An 11,877-nucleotide genomic window follows, 5' to 3' on the forward strand; every position below is an offset into this window, starting at 1 on the left:
TGCCTTTCAATCCAGAAGGGGAGGGGGTCCGATTTCAGCCTGGGTCCCTGTCCAATGTAGCAGCGCTCGTGTCCAGGAGGAGAGACGCAGGCCCACAGGTCTGTGCTCCAGATGCGGTGGCAGAGGGAAGGATCTTGGAGCATTGAGATTTAAGGTTTAAAGCTTGACCGTTATAAGTGCTGTAAAAGCCACACGGTTACTGGCATAGCTTTGAAATCTGGGGTACCTCATGGGGCTGCAGAGTAGGGTTAGCAAGCCAAATTTGGGGTCATTTCACCAAGGCATTCTTGAGTTACAGCCCCCCCCCCAAAAAAACCCAGTTTCCTTAAGGTTCATCCTATCTAGCGCTTTTTATCCATCGAGCTCAAATCATTTTACAAAATAGATGGGGAAACTGAGGCACATGGCAGGGATTTGCCCAAGGTCTCCTGAGTCCCAGTGCAGTCCCACTAGGCCACAAGCCCTGCCAATGAATCCCTGCCCAGGCCTGTCTGAGACCAAGAGCAAAGGCTGTGGGGAGAGGAGGGCTGGGGGGAAGTGGCAAAGGAGGATTAAGCTCTCTCCCTTCCCAGGGGGAGTATGGAGAGGGAGGCTGTGGCCCCAGTGTGATCACAAAGCAGGGCAGGGTCATGTGAGCTGGGCTTGCAGGAGATCTCCACCCGCTGGGCGCCGAGCGCTCTTGAAAATCTGGCCCTGCAAGCCCGTGCCTCTTCCCTCTCCAAGCAGCGTTAACGCCCCCAGTTTCCTGGGGGCCACTCCTGCTTTGCCCTGCGGTGGGAAGGCTGCTCTAGGAAACAAGGCAGCGGTCTGGGATGTGGGTGTAGGAGGTGCTGGGGGGCCAGGGCCATACCTCTACCTAGCTAGATTGATCTGGCTGTGTATTGCTCTACCATGGGCCGTGCCCTCCCCAGCTCCATGCCCCGCCCCAGAGGGAGTCAAACTTCATGGGAATGCCACAGTCCCAGACACTGGCTGCCCCTGGGGAGTAGGAAAGGGAAGAGCCTCCCCCCTGCAGGTCTCAGTCGCTAGTGAGGTTCAGTGGCCTATTGGCAAAGCTCCTCCCAGACAGCTGCCTTTCGGCCCAGCTCAGCTGAAGGTCCCTGGGCCCCGGAGACTGGAGCCCTCTTGCCTAGAGCTGGGGGGAACTGACGTCACTTGGGGGTAAAAGAAAGGGGCAGCCGGGGTGGTGGTGGGGGGATGCTGAGGGGACGTCTCCCTCCTCCTGGCCTGCTCTAGCGAGCGGGCCCCCTGCTGACATGGCACCTGTTTTTGCCCTCAGATGTGAGCCCCCAGCACTCCCAAAGACCCCAGGGTGCAGCCCTGGGCTGGTCCTGAGATCTCTGCTGCCAGCCTGGAGGAGACGCTGACCTGCTCTGTGTTTTCGGCTCTTGGGATGCAGTTTCTGCTGCCCAGCGCGGGAGCATCCTGGCAGGGGAAGGGGGGCGGACAACTTCCATTCTCTTGGTTTCTTTATACTTCAGCTTAATTAGAACAATTAAAGCAGAGTCCAAACAGAGCTCCTCGGGGACCCGCCAGCACTCCGTCAGGGTATCCGACGGGGGGAGGCGTTCGTCAAGTACCTGAGTGTCTGCTGAGTTGCTCTGGATCCAGAGAGATGCGACTGGTGCACAGGCTTGGATGGGCTTTTCTCATCCTCTTCGCATTCCTCCCCTGCTCCCCTTCCCGTCCTCTGCTCCCCCTGGGCACCTACCTCCCCTGCTCTCCTCCCCCACTACGCCAGGATCTTCCACCCGCCGGGTGCCCGCGTCCCACCAGCATGCTGGGCCTAGCAGTAGAGAGGCCCTGGACTGACGGGAGCGCAGAGACTGAGCCAGCCCCAGCAGGGGGCGCTCTGAGGCACTGTGGGGCCTCTGGGAAATTGAAGCCCAGGAGCATTTTGCTGACTTTTCTGGGAGCGGGGTCCAGCCTTGGCTATCCAAGGGTGCCAGCTCTTGCTCTGACTCCAGCCAGAGCCCCATGGATCCTGCCCTCGAGGCGGCAGGACTGGGCATCCAGAGGACCGGGGAGGAGGCTGTGGAAGGGAGCAGAGAGCTGCGGAGGCCAAGGGGCAGATGGAAATCCCAATGTCATGCCCTGCTAGGCAGTAGCCCCAAGGCCAAGGGGTCTGCTAGCTGCTAAGGGTGAGCGTCCCTCACAAGGCCCATGGGGCTCTGTGATCTCATGGGCCAAGCCCTGTGCTCCGGCCATGTGGCTGGACTGCCTGGGACTCGATCCACCGGCCCAGGGAGGACAAAGCGCTCTGGGGTTCTTCGTACGGGACGCTTGGCTCCCTCTTGCCTGGTGGCATTTCACTCTCCCTTCTCCGGCTCTCGAGTGGGGGCAGGGGGAGGAAGAGCGGGGCGCAGATCACTGTGCAGGGACAACGCCGTGCTGTCGGCACTGACTGCAGGGGGCTCCCAGCTGCACCCGCCCTCACTGGGGATCAGCAGCCGGGAGCGTGGAGCAGCAGCTGCCGAGGGCACCTGAGGTCAGGGAACGGGGACAGAAGATCCTACAGACTTGCTAGGGAGCTAGCTGCTCCCCTGGGCTTAGTGAGGCAATCCCTGGGCTGGCATCGCTCCACCAGAGGCAGTGTGGTCCAGCAGCGAAGGGCTGGGCCTGGGAATCAGGGAACCTTGGGCAAGTCACTTCCCCTCCCCGTGCCTCAGTTTACCCCCTCCTTGTCTGATTAGACCCATCTTCTAACCCCGAGACCACACTGCCTCCCACAGCAAGAAATAGAACCCAGGAGTCCTGGCTCCCAGCCCCCTCCCCACACACTCTAACCATTAAACCTTGTTCCCTCCTAACCATCAGCTCTGTGATGACTGACTGGGTTGCTGGTGATGTCACACTCCTGCCGCTGCTCTGAGCTGGCTTGAAACGTAATAGCCCATTTAAAAAGAAGTAAACGCAGCCCAGGAAAACCGGGTCTTTTCTCCTCTGAAGCGTACAAGACCCAGGCGAGGCGGCGGGAGGAATTCTTTGCATAAAGTCGCTAGTAACGCTCCCGTTTTCTGCATGTCGAATGCACTGGCCACTGTGGGATCGAGCCCACCAGCTCACGCGCTGAGCTAGCTCCTATCCTGCGTGACTGGCTGCCAGCCCCCACTCGGCCTCTGCTCTCACGGTCACCCTGCTGGGTCCCTTCTGGCCTGCATGTGAATCACACCTGCATATATCGGACGGGCCTCTCGGCCAGCAGCAGGGACTGGACGCTGGCACACCAGCGCGGAGCGCATGACCCTCGCCAGTCAGAGCCCCCCCAGCCCAGAGCTGTTGCCATCTCTCGGTCTCTGTGGATCAGGCCCAGAGCAGGCAGCGTGACAAGACACCAAACAGCCTGGTCCCTGAGCATATTTTGAGCCTGCCAAGCCAGCTCACAAACACCGATTTCCTCCCGCAGGAGGTGGCATTGCACCCGCTCGCCACGCATGGGGAATGCATTGGCAGGCAGTGGCACCAGATGGGCAAAGAGGCTGCTCCAGGCCTACCGGTTTCACGGCTTTGCCCTGGACCCTTCTGCTGTCTGCCCGGGCAGAGAAGCTCCCTCAACCGCCTCCCGCAGTCTCAGAGGCTGGGGAGAAGTGAGTTAGTGACCTGGGAGCAGTCACTGCGGTGGGGACAGGGAGAAGCCCCATGGTTATTAGGGACATAGGACTGGGTCATCGGGTCCAGTCCCTGCTGCGGCCGGCAACCCCATCACAGGATCCCGTCCACAAACTGATGGAGCTCCATCTTCAAACTAGGCCGTGTGCCCCCCACTGCTGCTGGGAGGCTGGTCCGGACCCTGCCTCCTCGCAAGGTTAGAAACCTGCTTTTAATTTCCAGCCTCAGTTGGCTCATAGCTCGTTTATCCCCATTGGTTCTTGGGCCGACATTGTCCTTTAGCGTCAACTGCTCCTCTCCCACCCTGGATCCCCCGCTTGTGTGCATGTAGCCAGCCATCAGCTCCCCACTCAGCCAAGCTCTTTCCCGCTCCTCACCCGAGAGCGGCCCTCCATTCTCTGATCATCACCGGAGCCCTTCCCTGCAGCTGCTGCGGAAAGAACCCAGGCGTCCAGAGCTGGACCCAGGATTCCAGACGCGGTCTCGCCAGCGCCTCGGCCAGTGGCATGGCAGCGTCCCTAATAGGGTGGGCAAACCCGCCCCGTATCCGGGGGGGTGGGGTGGGCTGCATTGGCAGTCTCTTGCTCAGCCAAGGCCCAGTTTCCATCTGCAAGGAGGGGCCGGGTCCTAGGCCCCTGCTAGTCGGGGAGGTGTCAGGGCCCAAGTCCCGCTGCGAGTCGGCTCCAAGTCCTGTCATTTTGCAGCGTGGATGCAGCTGGAGCCGCAGACCCGAGTCAGAAGGTCTGTGAAACACCAAGGCCTCAAGCCCCAGGTCCCACAGACCCAGGCCTAGCGTGCAGTGTAAACAGTTGACTCCTAAGACACTTAGGGCGCGTCTACACCGCAAAACAGCCCCATGGCCGCAAGTCTCAGAACCCAGGTCAATTGACTCGGGGCTAAAAATAGCCATGCAGTGGCCCCTTCTGAGGTTCAAGCTGCAGCCTGGGCTCCGAGACTTGGCCAGGGGGAGGGTCTCAAAGCCCAGGCTCCAGCTGCTATTTTCAGCCCCTGCAAGCCCAAGTGAGTTGACCTGGGCTGAGACTCGCTGCTGTGGGGGTGTTGTAGCCTGAGTAGGGTCTGAAAATGTAATCGCTCTGTGCCTCAGTTTCCCCATCTGTGGCGGGGCTCATAGCGCTGCCCTGCCGCACAAGAGTGTACGAGGCTAACGCCGTTCGAGGTTGCGAAGTGCTCTGGTAGTTCAGTGACAGGCGCCAGGTAAGAACCAAAACGAGGTAAACTGATTTCAGTCAGCTGCTTTTAGATCCCACGTCTTTAAGCAAGCAGCTGGGCAGGTTTTAATTAGCAAAGAAATAACGAGGGAGGGAGAGAAGAGACTCCAGTGCGGAGCAAATGGCAGGGAAAAGAATTTCTTCACCGTCATTTGGATTCAAGACTCCAGTTTGGTTCAGCTATCGCCCGGATACATCTGAAGCTGACGTGCAGAAGAGGAATGTACCCAAATGACACGGTACGAGGACGGTTTGCATTTTCCAGTGGCAGCGTTCTGTACATTGTTTAAACAGGGAAGGGCTCACCCAGCACTAAAATGCAGCTACCTCTGGGGTGGAAGGGTTGCAGTTTCCCCTGCCACAAACCACGTGTGGTAATGCGGGGCGCAGGGGAGATATGGGCGCTCAGTCCCCACCATAAAGAAGACAGAATCCAGCATAACTCCCCAGCGCCTTCCCAGCCAGGGCACCGAACTGCCCTGGGGATATGGAGAGGGAAGACAGAGCCACCCACAAGAAAAGGGCAGCTGTCTATCTATCTATCCAGCCAGCCGGCCCCCTATGCACCCCTCTGTCTAACCCTGTTCACACTCCTGTATCCATCCATTCCCATTCCCATCCCTCTATCCATCCATTTCCATTCACACCCCTCTAGCCATCCATCCCCCTTCACACCCCTCTGTCTAGCCCCATTCACACCCCTCTACCCATCAGTCCCCATACACACCCCTCGCTCCATCTATCTGGTTTCTATGTAGTTCCTCTCATGTTCATGTCTGAGCCACTGTTCCCCTTTCTGTGATGACCCCAGCAAGGTAAGATCTGCCCTTTCCCTTCTCCCCCAGCCCAGTGGCCCCTTCTCTCTGGTCTTCAGCCATTCACAGCCTTTGCCTGCTATCCCAATACTGCTGGGCGTATAGCGACTTCCATCTAAGAGGTGCCTACTGTGTGAGATCGGAACTGGCCACCCATGGGTCATAGGCCCTCTACTCCCAATAGCTAACAGAGATTCCCCTTTGCCCTCCAAGTGGGACTGAGTAGGCGGGCCCTATCCTTGCTACCCCATCACCTCCACATGCAGTTGCATTGATTATAATGTTCTCATGCCAGGGTCAATCTGTCAGCTGCCCACGTGCCCCCCAACTTCGCCACACGCCAGCTGGTTTCTGTGCCCCGTGGCCCTTCTCCATCCCTTGGCGAAGGGGCAGGTGCGATGCGGGCCAGCTGCCTTGGCAGAGCAGGGCGCTTTGGGCTCCCTTCCCCCATCCCCCGCCGGGAGCAGGCCGGGAGCTGGGATAAAAAGAGAAGGAGCCTGCACTCAGGGGCAGTCGGTTCAGGGCCCCCCACTGAGCCGCCCATCCTCTCCGTCCCCGGCTGAAGCAGACAGATGGTGACCCCAAGGGACGCCGGAGCCCTCGAAGGAGTGTAATGAATGCCCGGGAGTTTGCAATTTAAAATCCTCACCAATTAAGGCGACAGCTAGAGAGCTTTGGGGGGGGGTGCCACTCCCCCTTTGTTCAAGAGTATCTCCCCATCAGGATAATGTGCCCCCCCCCAGAACCAGAGGGGCTCTAAGCACGGTCTGTAATGTTTGCCAGGGCTGTTCGTGGAGTCCCAAATCTCTGGGGGTAAAGAGGGTGAAACAGACAACGTCTTTTGTCTTCCAAGTTCTTCTTCACCCCTTTTGCATCCCTCCCTTCCCCTGTTTTCTCCTTTCTAGCTTTCACTCTCTCTCTCTCTCTCTCTCTCTCTCTCTCTCTCTCTCGTTCTTCGAGTGGGGCAGGAAATGCTTCCCCCACTCCCTGGAAAATTTCAACAGCAACTCAAATAGTTCCTTCGCTGTCTACCTTTAAGGGGGGGAGGTTTGTTGGGGGAAAAACCCACCACTCTTGTTCCCCAGTTTTCAGCACCTTATATTTTCCAGTCGCTTCCATTTCAAAATTTTCAGCGTGTTTGATGAAAGCCGAGAAATAATTTTCCATGAGCAAAAGCGTTTGGGGGAATTTTTTCTTTTTGTCAAAAAGCCACTTTCCAACCCCCTCCCCCCCCCCCCCCGCAAAAAAAATGTTTTTTGATGGAAAATGTTCAGTATATGCTCAGTATAACCTTTCCCTGTCTCTGGTTCTCTCGCCTTCTCCTTGGCTTTCTGTAGTTCTCGGCTTGTCTTTGTGTCCTGCGAGCTGTGTCTCTTTCTCTGGTTCCTTCTATCTTTACCTGTGCTTTTTTCTTTCTCTGTTTATCATCATTGTTTTTTCTTTCTTTCTTTCTTTCTTCTTCCCTCCCTCCCTCTCTGAGCACTGGGTAACCAGCCCACTTGCTCACTCTCCATCACCCCTGGGTTTCTCCAGAGCAAGGAGAGACACCCCACCCACCCCACCCCCAGCCACCAAGGCTTTGCTGAGCTGTTTGCCACCTCCCCTGGTATCGCACGAGGCCTCGAGCAGCTGGCATGGGGCACAACTGCCAGCTAGGCCCGATCCCAGGGTGCCTCCGGGAGCAGTGACCTGCTAATGGCATTAGAGTCAGGGGCCAAATCCGTCTGGACATAAAGGATGGGAGGCAGGACACCTGGGTTCTGCCCCCAGCCCTGGGAGGGGAGTGAGGTCTAGGGTTCGAGTGGGGCGCGGGATGGGAGGCAGGACACCTGGGTTCTGCCCCCAGCCCTGGGAGGGGAGTGAGGTCTAGGGTTCGAGTGGGGCGCGGGATGGGAGGCAGGACACCTGGGTTCTGCCCCCAGCCCTGGGAGAGGAGTGAGGTCTAGGGTTCGAGTGGGGCGCGGGATGGGAGGCAGGACACCTGGGTTCTGCCCCCAGCCCTGGGAGGGGAGTGAGGTCTAGGGTTCGAGTGGGGCGGGGGATGGGAGGCAGGACACCTGGGGTCTACCCCCAGCTCTCGGAGGACCCTTTCTCTGAGGAGCTCAGGTGCACCCTGCTCTCTGGACGGCAGTGGGAGCTGTCAGTGAGTGGCAGCCCCTGGCTGGTAACTCCCGTGGCCCTAGTTCCAGCTGAAGACTGCCCTGCCACTGACCCCCCTCCCGTTCTAAGCCACTCCTGGCTACAGCAGCTGTTTCCTCTTTGGGACCACCAGGCACTTTCTGACCCACTGTCCTCAGCCCTTCTCTCTTGGAGCAAATGCCAGCTCTGCGGCAAGCTGCTCTGTGCAGCCAGCAGGCCCTGCTTGGTGCGAGCTTGTCAGCTCCGTCACCAATGGGGCGCAGGCCTCTCGTTGCTGCCAGGGACCCCTGAGTGGGAAGAAACATGGGTGGTGGCTAGGGGGCCCCAAACCGGCAGCATTGGGCACTGGAGTGTCATCTAGTGGCTAGAGCTGGGGACTGGGCGTCAGGACTCCTGGGTTCTGTTCCCAGTTCTTTGAGGCATTATATTCTGGTGGCTAGGGCGGCGGGGCTGGGATTCAGGACTCCTCAGTGGCTCTCCCAGCTCTAGGAAGGAAGTGGGGGTTAGTGGTGAGACCACTGGACGGGGAGCCAGCACTCCTGCAGTCCATTACTGACTTACCTTCGAGCCAAGTCCCTGCCCCACTCTTTGCCTCAGTTTCCCTCCTTTGAAAAATGGAGCTAATCCTTCCCTGGCTCTCAGAGGGGCTGGGGAACTGGAATGAATGATAGCAAAGTGCTTTGGGTGAGCAGAGTGATATATCATACCCCCGCCGCCCACCCTGAAATGCACAGATCTGCTCTGAGGCAGGACAGTCATGGGGGCGCTCCAGACACTTCCTCGGATGCTGCCACTGTGTCCAAAGATCCTCACACGTTGCACCAGCCACACAACGCACAGGAAAGGCAGAACAGTCAGCAAAGCGCCGGGTCCAGCAGCCAGGCTTAAGTTAGTGCTCAGAGTGAAACGCACCCTGGGCACAGGGTGGTGCCCGGGGCTTGGGGGGCATGACAGCTGGCATCTCGTCCAACACACCGGGGGCCTCCTGCATGAAACGGAGCAGCTGAAGCTCTCCATAGCTGGGGCTATACCAATTCCTGTCCTCTGGGGACCAGCCCAGAGGGGGACCCGTGTTCCCTCCCTGCAAAAGGGGAATTTCACCCAACATTTCACCCCATGTGGGCATCTTGCCCCCAAAGTGCACTCACTGTGCATTTCCTCCACCAGGGGGAGCATGGCTGCTGCGCATGGGGCGAGGGGGGGGCCGGAACATTGCCTGGCCCCCCAACCTGCCGATCAAGAGGACTTGACTCGCCCCTGATCTCAATCCAGCGCCTTTCCCCAGGGCCAATTCAATTCAAAGGTAATGAAAGAATATCGGGGCCAGTAACTCCCCCATCTCCTGCTTTGCTCTCAGCTGCTTCCAGGGGAATCTTCAACCTGGTGCATTAGATCGGCTGTTATTATTTACCGTGTGTATTGTGCTAGGGCCTTATTTCTTCTATGTATTATGGTAGTATCTGCAGGCACTGACCGAGATCAGGGCCCCACTGTGTCAGGTGCTGCCCAGACACAGAGTGACCGAGACCAGGGCCTGTCGTGGGCGCTGCTCAGACACAGAGTAAGAGCCTGTCCCTGCCCCAGAGAGCTCGCGGTCTTAGAGGTCTGTCTTCACTGCAAAGTTCACTCAGGTGTTGGCCTTAACCCCGTCCTGTCCACACACAAAACTCTCCCACCCGCGCCTGTTGGTACTTTAAAATCAAGGCCTCGACCACAGGTCCATTGTGTACAAAAGCATAGCGAGACCCCGTCCCCGCCCCAAAGAGTGTCCAATCTACATGGGCAAGCCACAGCCCCCAGATGAAACTGGCAAGTGGGCGGGGCCGAGGGCGGGGCTAACAAAGAATTGAGAGTTTTAGCACAGCCCCCCCCTTGCTGCAGCTCTCAGCCCATAGGCCTGTAATTCGCCCCCTCTCTAGTCCTTACCCACGGCAGTGCACGTTCTGTGGGTCCCACTGCTATAGGGCAGTTTCTAGGAGGGACAGTGTCGTAAAGTGGTCATCGAGGGGTTACCTGGGGTACATGGAGTATTATGGGCTGGAGCCATGCCCCACCCCTCCCTTACTTCCTATTTAGTTAGTGGGTGTATGCCGCCCACCCCCAGTAGCTGAATAAAGCAGCATGTGTCTTGTGCACGGAGCAGTCTCTTTACAAAACTGGGGATGAGGAAAACCATAAGAACAGCAACTCTGGGGGAAATGGAGGTGTTTTAATGCAGACAGTGAGGAGCGGCAAGCAAGGTGTTGAAAGACAAGTGCACCTGTGCGTGTGGCCCGGCTCAAAAGACAAACCGAGTATTGCTCATTTGCGAACGTCCTCGAGGAGCTGCTGTGGGTTATGCTGGTCTGCGAGAGAATTCTAGGATGGTTGCTGGCAGCCAGGAACTTATCCTGACGATAATGGGATGGAGAGGTAGGGTGTCTTAGTAGGTGTGTGACAGTAACACCCAGAGGCTCGAGGCCCCGTTGTACCAGGCACTGCACAGACACACAGCGAGAGACAGTCCCTTCCCCCAGCGGGCTCCCTGTCTGAATAAAGCTTGCCGGCTTGCAAGGTTAAGGCAAGACGTTTGTGTTTCTTGCAGCGGAAGGGCAGGGAGATTTACTCTCTAGGGATTCGACCTGGCGTTCGTTTTTGGGAGGCACAGTTCTGTGTTCAGTTTCCATCCATCAAGGAGCGAGACGCCCAAAGGCGTGCGGGGCAGAATAACACCCGGTGAATTTAATTTCCGAGGTAATGGGCTGAGAATCTCGTTTGTATTCTGGACAGAGCGCCAGGATGGGCAAATGGATTTTGCACCGTTTGGGGAAGGAAGTTCTGAGCACAGGACATGGTGACATTTTACTGATAGTTTTGTTAATAATGCAGAGTGTGCTGAGGCAAGATGAACTTTGGGAAAATAAACTGGCTAAATCCTCTTAATGAAACTTCTCGCCCTCAGCCCTGTGCCCACTCAGTGTTGGAACAGGAGGGACTGGGACTCAGGACTCCTGGGTTCTGTTCCCACCTCTGCCAGCTGACCTGGGGCAAGTCACGGGGGCCAATGTTTCTGAAGGCTTGGGCCAGCATAAGCAGCTGTTTGGAGGCCCTGAGGATTTCCAGAACCAGGTGCTATGTTGTATCCACGCTGTCTAAGCGCCCAGTGGCTTTGCCTCTCCAGAGGGCAGAACGCGGTCTGGGGGACAGGTGCCCAAACAGTGTCAGCCCTGGGAGCTCCAATGACACTAGGCCAAGGGGCCGCTGCTGAGGGAGTGCCCCATTAAAGAGACAGTCCCTGGAGTGAGCCCCTCTGTGAGAGGGGGTGGGGAGCGTTGATAGGATTAGATTGAGGGGAGGTGGTGGAAAGAGCTGGCGCTCTGACACCCAGGAACCAGGGAGGGGTCGGTGAGCCTGGCAGGGCCATCCTTGGGATCAGCCACCTTCCCCTTGGGATGGGGATTCCCCACCCCTGCAGGGGGAAGGTCCCTGAGGATACAGCCTAGGGACACAGAGGGCACCCAGGTGTCTGAGGTGCCAAGACGGGGCTGAGTTGCCCGTGTCAGGCCAGGGAGAGGTTCTCACACCACTGCCAGCTCCCCACAGCATGGGTTGCTCCTTCTAGTTAGCTGGGTTTCCCCATCACCTGCCCCAACCACCCACTCCCATCCCCAGCATGGCCACTCTCCACTGGCATCTGCAAAGGGCCCTAGAGTAGCTAGGCCTCATTAGCATATACAAAGTGATAATTTGCATAGGATACTGTGCACCTAGTGCAGGGGTGGACAAACTATGGCCCGGGGGCCACATCTGGCCCTCCAGATGTTTTAATCCAGCCCTCAAGCTCCTGATGGGGAGCCGGGGTCCGGGGCTTGCCCCACTGTGCGTGGCTCCCGGAAGCAGCAACATGTCCTCTCTCCAGCTCCTACATGTAGGGGCAGCCAGGGGGCTTTGCACGCTGCCCCCGCCCCAAGTGCCTGCGGACAGGGCAGCGCGCAGAGCCACCTGGCTGAGCCTCCATATAGGAGCCGGAGAGGGGACATGCCACTGCTTCTGGGAGCTGCTTGAGGTAAGCGATGCCCAGAGCCTGCACCCTTGACCCCCTCCCA

This window comes from Natator depressus, chromosome 24 (genome assembly GCF_965152275.1).
Source record: "Natator depressus isolate rNatDep1 chromosome 24, rNatDep2.hap1, whole genome shotgun sequence".
Lineage (NCBI taxonomy): Eukaryota > Metazoa > Chordata > Testudines > Cheloniidae > Natator > Natator depressus.